The sequence below is a fragment of the Podarcis gaigeae genome, assembly GCF_964106915.1.
Source record: "Podarcis gaigeae genome assembly, chromosome: 6".
NCBI lineage: Eukaryota > Metazoa > Chordata > Lepidosauria > Squamata > Lacertidae > Podarcis > Podarcis gaigeae.
The window spans coordinates 74,873,467-74,893,100 of record NC_139682.1 but is presented as its reverse complement, the minus strand read 5'-3'; positions in this window follow the sequence as shown (position 1 = coordinate 74,893,100).

Genomic DNA, 19,634 nt, shown 5'->3' with positions numbered 1-19,634 from the left:
ATTCCCTAAATTTTGAAGTGGTGATTCTTACCAACTCGAGAGACTGTGAGGACTGGGTTTGTTGTTGTTGTTTAGTCGTTTAGTGATGTCCAACTCTTCGTGACCCCATGGACCAGAGCATGCCAGGCACTCCTGTCTTCCACTGCCTCCCGCAGTTTGGTCAAACTCATGCTGGTAACTTTAAGAACACAATCCAACCATCTCGTCCTCTGTCGTCCCCTTCTCCTTGTGCTCTTGTCCTCTTTCCCAACATCAGGGTCTTTTCCAGGGAGTCTTCTCTTCTCATGAGGTGGCCAAAATATTGGAGTCTCAGCTTCAGGATCTGTCCTTCCAGTGAGCACTCAGGGCTGATTTCCTTAAGAATGGAGAGGTTTGATCTTCTTGCAGTCCATGGGACTCTAGCCCTGGAATAATTAGTTGGGAATAATTTGGAATCAATGTATGTGCTAAGGCAAAAAATGACCCAACTCTCCAGCCTGCATTTCTCCTGCCCAAGCTGCTTGAGGTTTGTGGCCACTATCAATAATATCATATCACAACAAAGCAGCTCGGCTAGCTAGAATCTTCAATGGAAGAAGCTGGTGATTTTCTAATTCAGCCAGTGGATGTACCTCCTATTGGGCAATAGGGCTGGTTACATTCAATTTCTCATTTTGCAATATTAAGTTCACTTTTCCACATTTTCACGTGAGGTTTTTTTTAATCCTCCTGAAGATCTATCAGCATTTTAGTGCAAATTCCTCCTCACAAGCGAGGAGAGTGCTGTCATACTCATTTCCTGCTTGTGAGCTTCCCAAAGGCCACTAGTTACTCACAGTGAGCACAAGATGCTAGGCTAGATTTGTCTTGGGTTTGGTCTTGCAGGTCTCTCCTTATCTAATGAGAAGGACACATTTACAGGCAACAACTGATTAACACACATCCGAAAGACGTGCAATTGCACACACACAAACGGCTCTGAATCTGAAAGTGACCTGAAAATGTCACTTAATACATCACAGAAAGGGCAGAATGGGGGAGGGGAGTAACGGGGGCAGGGCATAACCAACCCTCTCCATGGCACAAGGAAGGACACAAGATTGAGCATCATGCTATGGAGCACTGGCTGCAGCCAGCTGATCACTTACTGGCTAACTCTCCTTTGTTTAGTGAATGCCTATTTAACAGCTTCCACCCTCTCCCCACTGGCCGCAGGAAACAGCAATGCCTCAAAGAAGACAACACTGTGCTTTGTGTTGCCGTTTCATTGATATTTCTCAAAATCTGACATGTAAGCCGTTTCCTCTGGGAAGGACCAAACAAACTGTAGCTGATCAACACCTGCAGTCCAGGTTATCACCTCTGTTCTGAAAGTACCCCAGGCGATCAACAACTGAACCTGGATATCTAAGTCCAGATAGCATCCTGTTTTATTTTTCACGTTCCTTCAGGTTTGTTTTGTCCTTGGAGGCTTTTGTAACTTGAATCCTTCCAGCAACTCCTAACAATTAGGGATCTTCAACTTCCTGGTTCTTTGTTTTCAGAAGAGCCAGCACAGCAAGAGGTGAACATCAACTGAACCAAGCAGCACCTTTCTTTGCTTTTGGTCATGCATTGTGTGTAATAACTAAAACAACAACAACCCACAAACCTGCATCCGGGATTTTATTTGTTCCAATGACTTTGTTTCCTCTGTTTTTCATGATTCTTCAAGAATCTTATAGAGTACCGTTTCTCATTTTTTGAAGGACTTGAAAGTGCCTTATACTCTACACAAGCTTTTCTGCTCCTGTATGAAATGTTTCATTGCGCATGTCCATCTAGTCCTTATTACTTTCTCGGCTACATCTTCCCCATCCATTGCCACTGCTCCTCACTGTTCTGCATCACCAACCATTCCAGCTATTTCCTCATTTCTACCCCATGAGTTTCACATTCCTCCTCTCCTACCAGAGTTTGGGAGTTATCTTTTAGCATACCAGGCAGAAAATTCAATCAAACACAGAGGCTTCTAGTCCAGGTCCAATTTTTTTTCCAGAGATATTAGAGGTCTCCCCCACACCTACCTTCCTTCTTCACTTTCTTTAGTCACTTTCTTTAATCAGTGTTTAATTGTTTACTGTATTGTGCAATATTGCTTCTTCTCTTGCTTGCTATCATTGTTTAACTGCAGATTTATCTTCTGAACTATCTATCATTATCTATATATCATCTGTCTGTCTATAATTTTATTGTGTGTATATATATATATATATATATATATATATATATATATATATATATAAATAAGATGTTACAGGAGTAGCCAACATGGTGCCTTCAACATGTTGTGGACTACAACTCTCATTATCCATTATCATTTACCATGCTGGCCAGAGCTAATGGGAGGTGTAGTCCAAAACATCTGGAGGGCAACACGTTGCCTACTCCTGCTACAAGTCATGCTACACACGTGTATTTGACCTCTCATTACCTGGTGTGGCATGCCTTAGAGCATATCTGGAGCCTTCCTGGGCTCCTAAAGCAAGACTTCCTCTTTTCAGCTAAGGAAAGAGGGGAATGTAAAGTGTGTGTGTGTGAAGGATCATAATGAAATAAATAAATTAAATAAAGACAGAAGCATAAAGAGTATTGCTGTTTCATGGAATGCAGAATGCACCTAGTGAGTAGAAGCAACTTCCGGGTTGGGCAGAACTGCTGATCGATGTTACTGACAGGTAGCTTACTAGAAGGGAGAAGGAAGCAAAGTAACAGGGAAGAAGAAGAAGAGTTTGGACTTGATATCCCGCCTTTCACTCCCCTTAAGGAGTCTCAAAGCGGCTACTAACAATCTCCTTTCCCTTCATCTCCCATATCAAACAGTCTGTGAGGTGAGTGAGGCTGAGAGACTTCAGAGAAGTGTGACTAGCCCAAGGTCACCCAGTAGCTGCATGTGGAGGAGCGGGGAAGCGAACCAAGTTCACCAGATTATGAGTCCACTGCTCTTAACCACTATACCATGCTGGCTCTCAGGGAGGTCAGCCACAGTGCAAACACACCAGCCAAAATCTCCTGATTGGCTTTCCCATTGCACAAGTGTCCTGCTAACCTCCCCACCACCTAGCCTATCCCCCTAAGAAACTGTGACTTGATGAGCCACTTCTGTGACTGGGGGCAGTGTGCCTCTTTCTGGATGGATGGATGGAGGTAGCAGATCTCCTGCCTGGTAGGAGTGTGCATGCAGCTTGCTGCCCTGGTGTTCTACTTGTATATTTGTAAATAAACCAAATATTATTGAATTGTAAGTGTCTAGCACCCTTTTCTCTAAAGGAAGGCAAACCCTTGCAGTATTGCCGCTAGCACTTCTCACGATGGAAGTTTATATGTAACAATATTACCCTGGGGCTGCAATGACGTCAGGGATTACTTTTCTCAAAGCTGAGGAGGACCTATTAAAATAAGAGACATCTGGCATCTTTAATCAAGAGTTGCAGAATATCTAAAGAAAGAGAAAAACGGACTAAACGAAATAAACAGTTGTGGTCAGTCATTACTGTGCTTTAACTAGAACCGATTGGATAAATCCAGAGTTTAAACCGAGATGGGTAAACCTTGGAGCTTGAGGACACAGGCAATTTCTCAGCATCAGCTATGATGGCAGTACTAAAAAACAGTAGAGAGCAGTGTGGAGCCATCTCTGAAGCAGAAGGCCTGGTAAGTAATATGAAGTCTCTTGAAGAAGGGAAAGGAATAAGAAGCCTGTTGGTTAATGGCTTTCCAACTTCCTGTCCTACCTATGTGTGTTCCCATATGTACTGCACATTTTCAAATTTTGCTTGTATGAAATGCATATAGAAGCTGCTGTGCTTTCATATCTTCCCTTTCCTCTAATATGGCTGAACATGGTATTGTTTGAAGGTGGGGAAATGTGGTTTGGGATTATATGTAAAAGAGACTTTGTCTTAGAATACAGGATGCACCTAACTAGATCCATTATCTCATGTGCATATATTCTATATGTTTTGGCGGCGGCGGGGGGGACGGGACTGACTTTGTGTTTTCTTGCTATCTAACCTGTTTTGTTTTTAGAATGCTGTCACACTGTTCATCTCAGTTTGGTTGCACTTGAATATAATTAAAGTCAGGAATGAGCCATTAAAACAAAGCACTGTTGTGTGAAAGAGTATGTCTGCTGGCATAGCAGTGCTTGTCACAAAATGTGTGTGCTTTTGTTCTAATTAAGTAAGGAAGATGTAAGCCAGAAAGATGTTCATAAGTGACACAATCTGGTCCTGTCTTTGCTCATCGCATCATATGATAATACTGTCCATCCTCACTCTTGAAAAGAACTCATTAGCCTCAAGCAGTTTATTAGTCATGAAATGTAATGTTTCAGAATGGGATAGCACCACAAGCGTCTGTGACTGCCCCCCAATATATGATTGGCAAATGGCAGGAACTCTGAGAAACCTTTCAAGACGTTCATCTGAGACTACAACTCCCACAATCCCTTGCTACTGGCCATGTTGGCTGAGAGTCAAGCAAGCTCTGGAGGGCCACAGGTTCCCCATCACTGACATAGTCCTAATTCCCAACACAAAGCAAATGTATGTGAACATAATAACTGACTCTGGATAGCTCAGTTGGTTAGAGCATGGTGCTGATAACACTGGGCAACAATTTTTTTACTTTTTGAATGTTGTCTAGATTTCTACAACTGGTTTAGGGTATTTTTGCACTGCTGAATCAGGAAATGGCATCCGTTTCTCTCCATCAGGTCAGATTTACTGTAAACTAAATGGTGGGCATTGATAAAGGTAAGTACACGTAAATTGCATGTTGCTTCACCATTTTTCAAACTTCAGGGCTTGAACTTCCATTTCTTGGAACTCCTGGCATGCTCAGCGGCAGAGAGGTCTCTCTTCAGAGTCCAACAGTAGTCAGCCATCATGACTGCATCCCAGCGACCCTGATACCTGGTCTCCATCTCTTTCATGTCCTGATGGAATCTCTCCCCCTGCTCGTCACTCATTGAACCCAGGTTCTCAGGAAACAGGTCCATATGTGAAAATAGGTAGTGCATCTTGACGCTCATGTTGCAACCCAGGTTTCTGAAAGCAGTCAGCATGTTGTTGACAAGTTCTGCATAGTTTCTGGCCTTATTGTTGCCAAGAAAGTTCTTCACTACCAGAACAAATGCCTTCCATGCTTCCAGTTCCACTTCGTTCATTGAGTTTCTGAACTCTGGATCTCTGATGAGCTGACGGATCTGAGGACCGTCAAAGATGCCAGCTTTCAACTTCTCCATGGTCAATCCTGGAAAATCCTGGCACAAGTAAGTGAAGCAGTCACCATTCTTGTCCAGAGTCTTGGGAACAGCTTGATTAAGCCAAGCTTGATGTGCAGCGGTGGGAAGAGTATTCTGTCTCTGTCCACCAGAGGGTCGTTGATGATCCTTTTTTTTTTTTGCAAGGAACCACTTCCTCCCGCACAGGCCAGTCCTTCTTCGTGTAATGCTGAGCACGGTCCCTACTATCCCACATGCACAGAAAACATGGGTACTTGGTGAAGCCAGACTGTTGTCCCAACAAAAAGTTCACCATCTTCAGGTCAACACAAATAAACCACTTATGCTGATCATAACCAATTTTCTCCAGCACATACTTCACTGCTGCATAGTTCTCCTTCAATGTACTCGAGTGAGCCAGGGGTATAGAGGTAAACTGGTTGCCGTCGTGTAGCAGAACACATTTCAGTGATCGCTTGCTGCTGTCAATGAACAGTCTCCAATCTTTGGGTTCGTACTGTGGCACTCCAAGCTTGAGCAGAAGCTGTGCAGTACACCAAGTCCTTCTCTTCTGAGAAAAAACGGAGGTACTCTTGATGCCTGTTGGGGAAGAAGCTGATGTGAGCACTGTCAGAGAGGAGGTTTTTTTCCCTTCAATCTGGATGCCAACAGTTCGGCAGAGTCCTTTGATGAGCTGAGGTCATGAACTAGATCATTCAACTCCATTTGGGAAATGGATGTGGAGCATCATCTTCAAGAACCACTTCTTCTTCATGTCCTTCAACACTGGAGCCATCTTCGTCACTAATGTCAGGAAGTTCTCTGAAGATAGGCAATGGAATTTCATCACAATGAGCTACAGGACGATGTGCTGATTGAAGATCAGGATACTTGATGCTGCTCCTGTTCTTTCTGTTGATCCCACCAATTTATGGAGCCGCACCAATTTATGGAAGATTTCGAGGTTTTATGACTTCAAACTGATCCCTTTTCGACATAATCACCCAGAACTATCGGACCTGAACACTTCTTGTCATTAAAATAATCATTTCCAATCAAAACAATTATTCGACATGGCATTTTACCCCCACCAACTTCTAAAATGCTCCACACAAGCGTACATGTGAACAAAAACGTAAAAAACTGACATATGGCCATAGCTCAAAAACTTGACCTGATTGAGCAAAACCAATGTGATTTTTGGATTCAGCGCATCAGATTCATCCTAAATCAGCAGAAAAAACACAGACAACAAATTTGTTGTTGACCAGTGTAATGCCAAGGTTGCAGGTTTGATCCCTGTATGCGACAGCTGCATATTTCTCCATTGCAGGGAGTTGGACTCAATGATCCCCAGGGGCCCTTCCAACCATGATTCTATGAATAAACTAAATATAATATAATATAATATAATATAATATAATATAATATAATATAATATAATATAATATAATATAATATAATATAATATAATATAATATAATATAATATAATATATATCAGGGGTCCTCAAACTTTTAAAACAGGGGGCTGGTTCACTGTCCCTCAGACACTGTTGGGGGCCGGACGGGAAGTTTTAGAGAGTGGGCTTGCGCGCTTGTGGGAGCTGGGCGTCTTGGAATCTGGGAGCCTGCAGGAGCTTGCTGAGAGTGGCCTCTTCAAGGAGCACAGAGACAAGGACAAGCTGGTGCCTCACCTGCAGCTGCCGCCCTGTGCGGGTGTTTCTGCCCCTTCGTCCTCCTGCTCCTCGGAGGTGAAGGCCACCATGTGGGCCACTTTGCTGCCGGCCTCATCGTCCACCACTGTCACGTCAATGGGAGCCAATGGGAGCGCTGCAGCGGTGGCCCCGCTGAGCCCTAGCCTGGGCCGGCTGTCCTACTCCAGGAACGCTGCTGCCGCCCCCCTCATGGGGATGCAGAGCAGCCGCCGCCACAGGAGCACCAGGGTGGTGGCGGGAGGAAGAGGCCGAGTGGCGGCGGCTCTGCCAATCAAACGTCACGCCTGGTTTACCTTGGTGTGGCAAGGCGTTGGATTGGCAGAGATGTTCCCATGCCGCACTGAGGTAAACCAGACACAGCATTTGATTGGCAGAGATGTCCCTGTGCTGAGGTAAACCAGGCATGGCGTTTGATTGGCAGAGGCGCCGCCTTTCAGCCTCTTCCTCCCGTCGCCATCGCCGGGAGTCTCGGCTTCGCGGCGGGTTCATAAATGGCCAGGCGGGCCGGATTTAGAGCCCTGGCGGGCCTAATCCGGCCCGGGGACCCTAGTTTGCTGACCTCTCACACACATATATATCACTTGTTTCCTTTGCTTCTTCATACAGTAACTCCGTTTGTTTCTCCACTCCACTGTGTTCCTCTTCCCCTGCTGAATTTTATGTTGTATATTATATTGGCAAAGACCTTTAGGTATTGCTGTACAAAACATTAGGTACTACGATGGTGATGTGTGAATTAATGAGTAAACAAACAAACAAACAAACAAACAAACAAACAAACAAACACAGCAGCATAAAACATTGTTACAAATATTTCACCATTTGCCCACTCTTTTCTCAAGGCTGGAGATAGTGTATTGGCTGATATGCAGAAACCTTAAATAGCTTTCAGGATTATTCTCGTCTCAGAGTGAGTTTAAAGGTTATTCACCACTTAAGGCTACCTCTGTCAAGCTAGCATTGGTCTTCTCCCATCTGCAAGCTTTAGAAACGAAACAGCTCTTCTCCCAAGGCCCAGCCACCTAGCTATTAGAGGAAGATGCAGAGATAGGCTCTATCAAAAAGGTTAAACTCATAGGATTATATGTAAACATTCAATTCCTCTCCCCCCATCCCCCGATATAGCCTGTAAAGGTTTCATTTTGGCTCACTTATCTTCTCTCTTACCCTATGCAAAACTGCCCCGGCCTTTGATGAAAGAATCATGTCTCTGTTCATTTCCTATCTTTCTGAATTGCTTTCGCATTTCCTATCATCTGCACATAATCCTATTTTCTCCATTATTGTCTTAATATCAAGTACAGCACAAGATAATGGATAGGCACTGTAATAACAGTGTGGCCTGTAGGAGCCCCTCAAGGGAAATATCTTTGATGCTGGTGGAATATTAATGCATCTCAGGTCCCTGATCTTCCTCTTTCACTTCATCTCCTGTTTTCTAAACTGCATAATGATTTTCATATACATGACAAAAGCATCAGAACAGGGGCTAAGGGAGGGCTCAGTGTTGAACCACAGGATGGCTCGCTGCTAAGTAGTTCTGCACTTCAAGCTTGGTACACTTTCTGACCACCATCAGGCTAGACTATTTATGCCGGCAATTTCCAATTTTGAATGACTGGAAGCCGAGCAGAGGCGTATAGCATTGCTGCTGTACTCTCTTAATCCAAATGGCCCCTACGGACACAGCGTGAAAATGAATTAAAATGTAATTCTTCAATAATGCAACTGTTGACAGGGCGATTTTTGATAGAATCAAAGCACAGTGCTTGATATTGCTACTTAGATACCACATATTCAGTGTGTTTGCTCCACTTATCCAATCCGAGCTGGAGTAAGGTAGTGGTTAAGAGACGGTGCTATGAATCAGGAACATAGCTGTCAACTTTTCCCTTTTCTTGCGAGGAATCCTATTCAGAATAAGGGAATTTTCCTTTAAAAAAGGGAAACGTTGACAGCTATGATCAGGAAGTCCCAAATTTGAATCTTGCATCTACATTAAACACTCCTTGGATCTCAATTCCCCCACCTGAAACATGGCAGGCAGCAATACAGATATCATCATCATCATCATCATCATCATCATCATACCTTACAGGGTTGTTGTTACATGAATTGCAATGAGATCATCATTGCAACTTGTGATAATGCATGTGAAATGCTTTGAGCACCAGAAAGTGCTATGCAGATTTAAGTGTACACAAAGCCCTGCTATACATGCATGGGAATCCCCAATATTTACTATTAATATGGAACCTTGCTTAGTAATCCTACCCACTGCCCTGGTTCACAACCATATCCTCTTGCTTATTAGCATGAATTGTGTGTCATGAGATGGCGGAAGCAATAATATGCCTGCCGGCTTCCTGACTTATACCCGGCATATTAAAAACAATCCGGCTATTGGCTATCAATCATTACAGATAATATCAGCAGGGAGATGATTTCAAATGAAAGCAGCTGGGGTTGTGTGTGTGTTTGCTTTTAGTGGCAATGCAGAACAGTAGGAAGGATGAGAGATCAGAAGCAGAGGCATCGTGCCTAAAAATAGCAATAAAAATAATGCTGAGTCCATTGAGAATGTCGGATATTGAGAGAACGGGGTGGCGGGAGGGGAGATTGCTGAGGAGGAAGGAAGAAGAGGTCAAGGCACCATCAGTATGCACAGCTGCCTTTCCTCCTCATCAGGACTGGGCACTGTCTAATTCACTCCCCTCTTCAGGGTTTTGCAGAACTGCATAGCCTTGAACTTCCAGTCAGCAGAGCGTTTAACTAATTTTAGACTCCAGACTTAATGGTCTTGTGATGCCCCTTCTATGGGCTATTGGTCTTACAAGGGCACTCCTCGTTAGATTGCAGTGTGTATTGCTTCACTCCCTTAGAAACATAGCACGTCAGCTCTGATTTGATCCTGGAATGTCCCTCTTCTCCTTAGAACGTCTGCATTTTCATTGGACAGATATTGGAGGGTATGGTAGGACATCCCTATTTTCATTGGATACATGTTGGAGGGTATGGAGTTATGCAACTCTTGAGCCAAGGAGATGAGTACAGTAACTATGGGTTACTGTATGGCAACTAGGGTTGCCATATTTCAAAAAGTGAAAATCTAGACACAAAAGTTGCTGAGCTTTTTTTTGGGGGGGGGGGCGGCAAAGTTGTTGAGCTTCAGAAGATCTCAAAAAAAAAAAAAAAAGGTTTGTTTGGAAGATCTCAACAAAAAAAGAAAAGAAAAGGTTTTGAGCTATTTTTAAAGAAATTCACCAAAATCTACATTTCCGACATTGGTTGCCATATGTCTGGATTTTCCCAGACATTTAAGCAGTTTCTGCCTGGACAATGTTTCCAATGGCCGAATCCCAACAATGTCTGGGAAATTGCAGGCATATGGCAGCCCTAAATGATGCAACCATTGGAAGACATCTGAGGGCAGACCTGCATGGGGAGGTTTTTCATTGTTTAATGTTCTATTATGTTTTTATATATGTTGGAAGCCCCCAGAGTGGCTGGAGCAACCCAGTCCTATGGGTGGGATATAAATAATAAAACTATTATTATTAATACCTCTATTTTCATCAGAGAAATCATAGAATCATAGAGTTGGAAGAGACCACAAGGGCCATCGAGTCCAACCCCCTGCCAAGCAGAAAACACCATCAGAGCACTCCTGACATATGGTTGTCAAGCCTCTGCTTAAAGACCTCCAAAGAAGGAGACTCCACCACACTCCTTGGCAGCAAATTCCACTGTCGAACAGCTCTTACTGTCAGGAAGTTCTTCCTAATGTTTAGGTGGAATCTTTTTTCTTGTAGTTTGGAACCATTGCTCCGTGTCTGCTTCTCTGGAGCAGCAGAAAACAACCTTTCTCCCTCCTCAATGTGACATCCTTTTATATATTTGAACATGGCTATCATATCACCCCTTAACCTCCTCTTCTCCAGGCTAAACATGCCCAGCTCCCTTAATGTTGGAGGATATGTGAGTTGGGGCGCTGAACTTCTGCCCTGAAGCCCAGAGCTGGTGACACCACTTCAGTCAGCTGTGAAACTTAGGAAACACTGCATGAAAGCAATTGACTGAAAGAGGAGTGCCCCAGAGGAGGAAAAGGTGGGTGGTGGAGTTGGAAAGGAGACAGACTGTCCATGTTCTCCTCTGACATTTGGAAGGAAAAAAAAGAAACTTTAATGTTATTTCAAAATAATGAATTTGATTCCTGGTCCTTCTAATGCTGTTATTTCTGCTGTGTTGTAAAAGTGCAGCACTGGGGAGCAGGCCTGTGATTGGATTATAATGCCTCTGCATTTTAAACCACACTAGGCAAGGAGGGATAATTGAATATGCAGCTCGGAGACATGGTCCCCTACTTTAGCAATCAACTTCTGTTTCTTTTCAAGCCCGTTGAGGATAGTGTCACCTGGCCCTGTTGCTATCTCAGCCGTGCCGCTCACGCTTTCACATGTATTAGTTTGCCAGAGACACTGTTGGTGTTAAGAGTCTAGCGCGAGGCAGTACATTACAAGGAAGGTTGTCGGAAGGATGGGCGCAGATGAGGGGAAGCTGCTATTTTGAGAGAAAACTAAATGTAGAGCAAAGTTTCTCCCCAATGTATATTAAGAACTGGCATCAGGCAGGTTGTTCAAAATATTGCCCACACTGGAAGACTAATGCTAGCGGCTAATGATATTTCACAGTCACTGAATTTGTGGCTGATTAGGTTTCCAGTGTTGCTTCTTCTTTTTAGGGGACAATTCAAAGTACTCTTTTCAATCTTTAGAACTCTAAAGCTGCATACACAAGGCATTTTATTCTTGAATCAGTGGAGACAATGTACTCTCTAAGGCATGGAATATGGATTTTCATAGTCTAATTAGAATAAGGATATCCATTGCTTTTTTCTGGGGGGAACGCAGGGGTATGCATACCCCTAAACTTTTTGTGAATCTAACGGGAGAAGAAACTAAAATTTTTAAATTTTTTCGTTTCTTCTCTAGCACGGTGAATCGTCAGCTCCATTGCTACCCCTGATGGCGGCCTCATTTCCTGTTATGGTGTTTCCTGGGTCTCAGATGGAAGCATTTAATGTGTGAAGTAGGAGCTGGAATCTAGCACAGTGATTGGTCAGTTTTGTTGTTATCACCTCCAATGGCAGCTTCCTTTCCCGGTGATATTCTTGAGTTAAAATGAGAGTACCCCTGAACTATAACGTATGTAGGTTTGGAAACAAGTCTACTGGCAGTGCCGGATTTAGGGCAGTGTGGATGGTTCCCCTGCACAGGCATCAAGGCGAGCAAAATTGATAAGATACATTTTGGGGTGGCAAATTTTGGCCTTGCACCGGGTGCCATATTATGAAAGTCTGCCTGTACCACAGAGTAGGTATATGAGAATCTATACTTTGAGAATGACAAATTCTTCATTCCATTACATGCACAACCTGAGTTTGCTGCCCTGGAGGAATCATCATGGAGGTTGGTTCCCAGAAAAGTTCCTGGTCCGGCAAGCCCCATCATGTTGACCTAGAACTATTGCTGTTGTGACTTGATCCCAAAGTCCTGGAAATGTAGACTGTAGCAATGGATACAACTGATTACTTTTTAATATACTTAATCATTTATTTCAAGTGTATTCTAAAATATTTATAGACAGGAAATTAATGTAGATTGGTCTCATTTCATTTAGTTATTTATTAAATGTGACATAGTGGATAACAAAATGGTATTTGTCCTTTTTTCCCTGGTCACCCATCAAAATTTTATTTATATATATATATTTAATATCCTGAGGCTTTGGTGAGAATCTGGGAAAAATAACAGTTTCACACTCCTGATTCCCACTTGCACATATAATGGAGCTAGAAATCTATGTTTCGCATTTGACACTGTTGTTTAGTCGTTTAGTCATGTCCAACTCTTTGTGACCCCATGGAGCTGAGCATGCCAGGCACACCTGTCCTCCACCGCCTCCTGCAGCATGGTCAAACTCATGCTGGTAGCCTCGAAAACACCGTCCAACCATCTCGTCCTCTGTCATCCCCTTCTCCTTGTGCCCTCAATCTTTCCCAACATCAGGGTCTTTTCCAGGGAGTCTTCTCTTCTCATGAGGTGGCCAGAGTATTGGAGCCTCAGCTTCACGATCTGTCCTTCCAGTGAGCACTCAGGGCTGATTTCCTTAAGAACGGAGAGGTCTGATCTTCTTGCAGTCCATGGGACTCTCAAGAGTCTCCTCCAGCACCATAATTCAAAAGCATCCATTCTTCGGCGATCAGCCTTCTTTATGGTCCAGCTCTCATTTCCATACATCACTACTGGGAAAACCATAGTTTTAGCTATACGGACCTTTGTTGGCAAGGTGATGTCTCTGCTTTTTAAAATGGAGTTTTCTTGGCAGGGATACTGGAGTGGCTTGCCAGTTCCTGCTTCAGGTGAATCACATTTGGTCAAAACTCTCCACTATGACCTGTCCATCTTGGGTGGCCCTGCACAGCATAGCTCATAGCTTCTCTGAGTTATTCAAGCCCCTTGATCCATGAAGGGGTGACACTATAATATATGCCAATAGTTTTATTTTCTGTTATAAGTTGACTTCCTTTAGTAATGTCTTCTTTTGATTTTTTTGGTTAACTTTGCTGTGTTAAATGAGCATTCTGTAGTTGACCCCCTTTGCAATGTTTTATTTTGAAAATTTTTAGTTTCCTGTTAATTATGTTGCCTTCAATTTATACTTTGATGTTTTAATGTGTTGTTAACTGCTTTGAGGTTTTGTTTTATAAAAATATAAAGTGGTATAAACATGAAATGAATAAAATGAATAATGTCTTCTGTTATTTTGATTTTATTATTTTAGTTGTAGCATATCTTGTTTTCAAGTGTGATTTTTTTTACCCGCCCTGTGAAAATTCATTGAAGTGCCAGCTATAAATAAGACAATGATGATTTATGTATTGTTGTTATGTATAAGAAAATGGATTTTTAAATGAGCATTCACATCCCATACAAAAAACAAAGGAATACTATGAATTGTCCATAAGGCCTCACACTGATTTGGGGATATGTCTCATTCAACAGTGGTATTTACTTCAAAAGTAAAGATGCATTCAATAAGTGTCCTGCCCCCCTACAGGTTCCGGATCTGGACCAAGTTTGAAGTTCAGGCTAGATTGCTTTTGACACAAGAAGAAGATGCAAGAATTAAAATAGCAAGAGAACTGGTAAAGTTGGAGTGAGATGCCTACTCTGACACTCATGAAATCAAACCTTCCCCCCCTCCACTTCTAATTAACTGCTCTGAAATCATGTGTCCTACACAGTATCCTTCTGTCCATCTTTTTGTACTGAAAGAGTGAGAGGGAAATCCATCCCTTTAACTCTGGCTGTCCCTTTAACTCTGGCTGTACATTAAGAAGCAATCAATGTGAATTGTGTGATATTGAGCATACACCCTATGGAGCAGACATGGTAGATGCTGGAGTGAACTGGGTGGGGGAAAATGTATCACCCTTAAAATACCTGGATGTTTCTGCTAGGAGATTATATTGTGGAACCATCTCAGTTCTCAGATCCCCAATGAAGAGCAGTGTTCATATGTGGGGAATGGAAGGCCATTTCATACTACTAATTGATGTGCTTGGGTTTGGGCCAGAGGAGCTTGATGTGGAACTGATATTATTTAACAAATCAAAAGTGTCTTCTGCTTCCTGGAGAAATGCATAATTGGGCAGCTGGCTCACATTCTCTCTTGCATTTTGCTCCAGTTCTCGAATTATTTTTAGGAATCCTCCTGAGCCCCTTCAAGGTGTTCTCTCCTCACATGATAACAATCTCTTGAGGGAGAGAGCAGGCACCCTTGTCCACTGCTGTGTTTTTGCTGGCCTTTCCCCGATTCGTTGGGGAGGGCCTGCAGTCAGGGAGCTTCTTGTATGTGTGTCAGCTCCCCATGTGATTTACAACTCAGATGCTTAGACCTTGCCCCATTGTGTAGATTGTGTGGGAATGTGGTGGCAGGTGTTGGGCCAGCAAGCACACTCTCATTCTCTCCCTCTCATGTGAGTGTCTTTGTGTGAAGGGAGAAGATGTGAAAAGGAGTCTACTTAAATTGGAATTTGGGAGGGCATGGAAGCCAGGGCAGAGTTGAATCCATGGAACTATAAAGGAACATAATGGGGGCAATTGCTGTAAACCAAACCACAGCCCCACAGCTGGAGTGGGTCTGTGCAGGGGTGCCAACTTGAATAAAATATGAGGGGGGGCAGGTAAGTCCCACTTCGCATAATGGATCACATGACATGGTGCACACACACACCATTTGAATGGCAATGCCCATCAACTTTGGAGAGGCCCAGCTCCCTCAAATATTTTATTTGGGGGTGGAAGCCCCCATAGCCCCTAGAGTTAGTGAGATGCAGGAGTTCAAAGGAAGTATCCCAAAGATACCAAAATGGCCACTTCTAATGCTTTATGGAAGAAAAGTATAGGCTTACCACAAAACAACCTGCTAGTACTCCATGACCCGGCTCAAAGCCGTCTGTGGGATGGACTCCACAGCAAGGAGTTGGCTTGTCCACACCCAAGCAGCCACCTGGTCAGCCACCTGACCATAGTTTGCAGGTAGCCCATCCCAAATATTGCAGATAGTACCTCTTCTGGTCTCTGAGCCCAACATCCCAGTTCCCACAGATAAGGGTGACATCAAAGCAAACCATTTAAAGTATATCAAAGCAGGCAGAGCAACTACCAATTAATTGTAGGGTTATCTTGAGGTTTTATCCTTTTTGGGGACACTTGTTCTGCAAGGATAAAGTATTGGCTTTGGGTGCATTATTTTATTTTACTGTGAGTCATAGTATGTCACCATCACATGCTAGGTTACCCTGCCTGAGCAGGGTGTGACATTGCTACCTTAGATACTCTTGTGATTCCTTTTAGCGGTTCCTCTTCCTGTGACTACATTTGCTTTGGGAAATACAGGAACAGCCTTGGGTCTATTTTTCCATCCAGCCTCCATGTAACATTGTAGAAAGTAATGCGGATGAGTCGATTGTTATGCAGCCATCTGCCCATGCCTGGCTCTGCAGATCATGCCAACAGGACATGTGTTGACATTCAGAAAGGAGGGGGAAAGAGTCTGATTATGCTTGCGAAAATATTATATATTATTTCGGGCAGATAGCAGTTCACTGGAGTGGAAATGCACACAACTCCATTTATAGTACCTGTGAAGTTAAAATAAAAAACCAACATTGAAAAGCACCTTCACCCTACATTTCATGAATACAGACTTCATTTTTATAAAAGCTAATGGTCATGACTGAAGTCTTAAGGTGCTCCTATGTGCGTCATGGAGCTTCCTTTAAACAAAATCCACCCTTTCACTGAAAAGGAAGAAATCCTCTATTCATTTTCTTTTATGTGCCTGCATTTCAAAACTGATAAACCGCTTTTAAAATGTTGGCAATTGGTGACCATATTATGAAAAGCAGTGCTATTTTAGCTACTATTATCTGAGTCATTTGTTTAAGTAAAACATTTTTACATAACCCTTGAGTTGAAAAGCTTCCCAGAGCTGATTACAGAGCAATAAACAACAAGGCGGTCATTGCCTTCAGGCATATTGCAGTCTAAAAGACACAACACAAAAGGAAAGAAAGAGGAGGAGGGAGGAGTGAAAGCCAAACCAAACAACAGGGTTTTTTGGGGTGTTTTTTTTTAGAGATACAGTCTCCTGATTAGGAACAGTGGTGTCCAAACTTTTTCAAAGAGGGCCAGATTTGATGAAGTGAAGGGCCGTGAGGGCACAGGGGCCGGATTAAACTGATTAGGCCCCCAAAATGGACTTTGGACATGCCTGGATTTGTGGGATAAAAACTGTTCAGGGAGAGGAAGGAGCTGGCCTCTAAGCAGAGCCGATAGAGTGGTCTTGCTTCCCATTTTACCCTCAGCTGCAGCCTGATGGAATAGCTGTTGCTTGGGGACAGTTCAGGGAGAGGAATGGTGATTTACTGGGGGGAGTTGCTATAAAAAGATAAAGTGCTAATGACCTGTGATAGCATACAGTAGTGATACACTGAAACTCTATCCATTCATTTGCTGCTACAGAGTTTTTTAAAGATGCTGAATGCAAAATACTTCCATATAAGATATACTCAAGCTATTCTCAAACAAATAAGCAAAGCAAACAATAAGTTTCCAAGGAACTGCAACTTAAATAATGGCACTTGGGATCAAAGAAAGGTTGGGGTGGAGAATATCATCTACATGGCCTGTGTAATGTGATGGCGACCACCAACATTTTCTACTGTAATCTTTTAGGTACATCAGCAATTGCTGTTGGCAAAAAAACATCATTTCTGCTTTGATGGAACAGTTATGTTAAGACGCAAATATGCAATGACATCTCACAGTATCGGTTATTTTTCTTTTCTCTTCTTAAATGATGGTATTAAAATGAATGTAAGAGAGAATTTTATTGCACATTGCATGAGTATCATGTTCTGTTATTAAATGATGTGATTTTATAAAATGTGCACAAATGTTGGTAATAAAGATGATAAAATTCCTCTGCAGCTTGTTTGATTGAGGTGTGATTCTCCACCAAGACACTATTTTTATCATTTTCTGTTAATCACACGTGAAGTGTCATATTCAAATCACATGCTTTGATTCCCCAAGCAATGTAATCTTGAATGTGCCTAACCTTTGCTGTGAATCTTAGCCCTGATACTGAAATCTTCTTCAAAACATAGTTAGAAGCAAGTTTCAACTTCTGATTTGAAGCTAACGATGGTTATTGTTGAGCTTGGTGCAGACGGGCAACCCATAATTAGCCACAAAAAGGAATGAAAGAAGAAAATTCAAGCAACATAGGGAAGTAGGAGCTTACTGAAGTGTAGATGGGTTCCCACAAGACAAGACACAGTGATAACAGCAAGAACCTTTATTAAACTAACAGAAATGGACAACAGGGGCAAAACAACTGTTTATATACATTTCTGAATGCCTGGGCCACTACCACTCCCAACATGATTGGCTGTCTAAACTTCCAAGCTGCGAATCATGACTCAGAGTTTAAGGGCCAATGGCAGAGGCCCAAATCCCGAAATGTTCTGTGATTGGATCTCATGTATTGAATCAGAACACAGGGGCTCAGATTCCTTAGTCCAGACTCAAGCTCAGGCTGAACACAGACCACTTACTAATCTAAAGGGCATGCAGGAGAAGGCAGCAGTGGGAAGAATTCATGAGCTTCAGGACACCCAAGTTCTGATCTCTAAGCTTTGCTTAAGAACTGGGAAATATGACTGCATTGTAAAAGTCTGTCCCATCCAGGGGAGAGTAGGAAACTTTGCTATCATTCTTATTTGTCTTCATTGGGGGCTTCAGAAGCTCTGCACACCTGGCTTGCCTATATTAGACAAATCCCAGTGGCTATGTGGAGTTATGAAGCCGGATCAGACTGAGGGCAATGATCCCTGACCTCATTCTTGTGAGTAAACATGATGAGAGAAATGGTGCGTCTCAACAGTACCAAGGAACACTCTTGCTGCCCCTTCCAGGACCACACAGGCAGCTACAGAGGACAGTGAGAAAAGGGAGACATGTGTGTATTTGTGTAAAATCTTTTGCTCTCTCAAATTACCACTTTTGAGCACATCTGTTTAGCTTTGTGCATGAGTGTTCTGTCAGAATTTGATGGTTTGCAGTGTCAGACTTCATTAAAATTACTTGTAAGATCAACAGAAATTATTTATTTTGTCAGGCTCCAGATGCAGATTGCCTACTAGGACAATTGGGAGGTGGCTGATCAGTAGTGGGACTTGCTGTTGGCTTGATATCGATTCTAATACTGGTTTTATTGTGTTTTATAAAATGCCCATTTCACAGAAGAAGAGGTGATGCACAGACCTCTCCCCCCCCCCCCCGGCAAAACACCTACGCACTTCAAGCAAATAAAACACAGGCAAAAAAAACCAACCCCAGGTATCCCCCCCAACAGAACACCCCTCAGTTTCTTTTAAAAATAAATAATTGGCAGAAGAATTTGACAGAAAGGTGTAGTGTCCATTGTGCGGGTGCAGAAGATTTGCAGCTGTTTTTCCCTCCAGTTCTTTTTACCTGATTTTGATACTCAAGATTATCAGTCCACTTTTATTGGAAGCCTTGGCTCAGTGTTTAAAGTACATGTTTGGAAATATCACCATGCCCTTTAGGCCATGTGTTTTCTTAGATATGACTTGACTGCACATCCATCCTCACGTGGCCCATGTTTACTGGAGACTGGGTTGAGTGAAGTTATACCCAGAAGTTCCTTCCAGCACCATCGGTGTAACAGACCTGGTTATTCCAGCTATATCATATTACCTGTATGAAATCATCCTGAATCAATCAGCTGCATACCTGATTTCCTAAACCTCTCGGCGGAATCTCATTGAGATTTGTCTATTGCATTCGGGCTATTCTCCAGAGAAGCTTGACTTATGAACCTGAATGGGAAGAAACCTGTTTCTCTTAAACGGTCTCCTTCTGGCTGATTTGCCTCATATTCTCAGGAAATCTCATGGAAAAGATTTGTCTCTTACTAAGGAAGCATATTGGAAACTGGAGCCAAACTCTTGTTTTCATCTTCTCTCTCTCTCTCTCTCTCTCCCCGCCCCCTGGCTTCCCCCACAAAGCACAAACA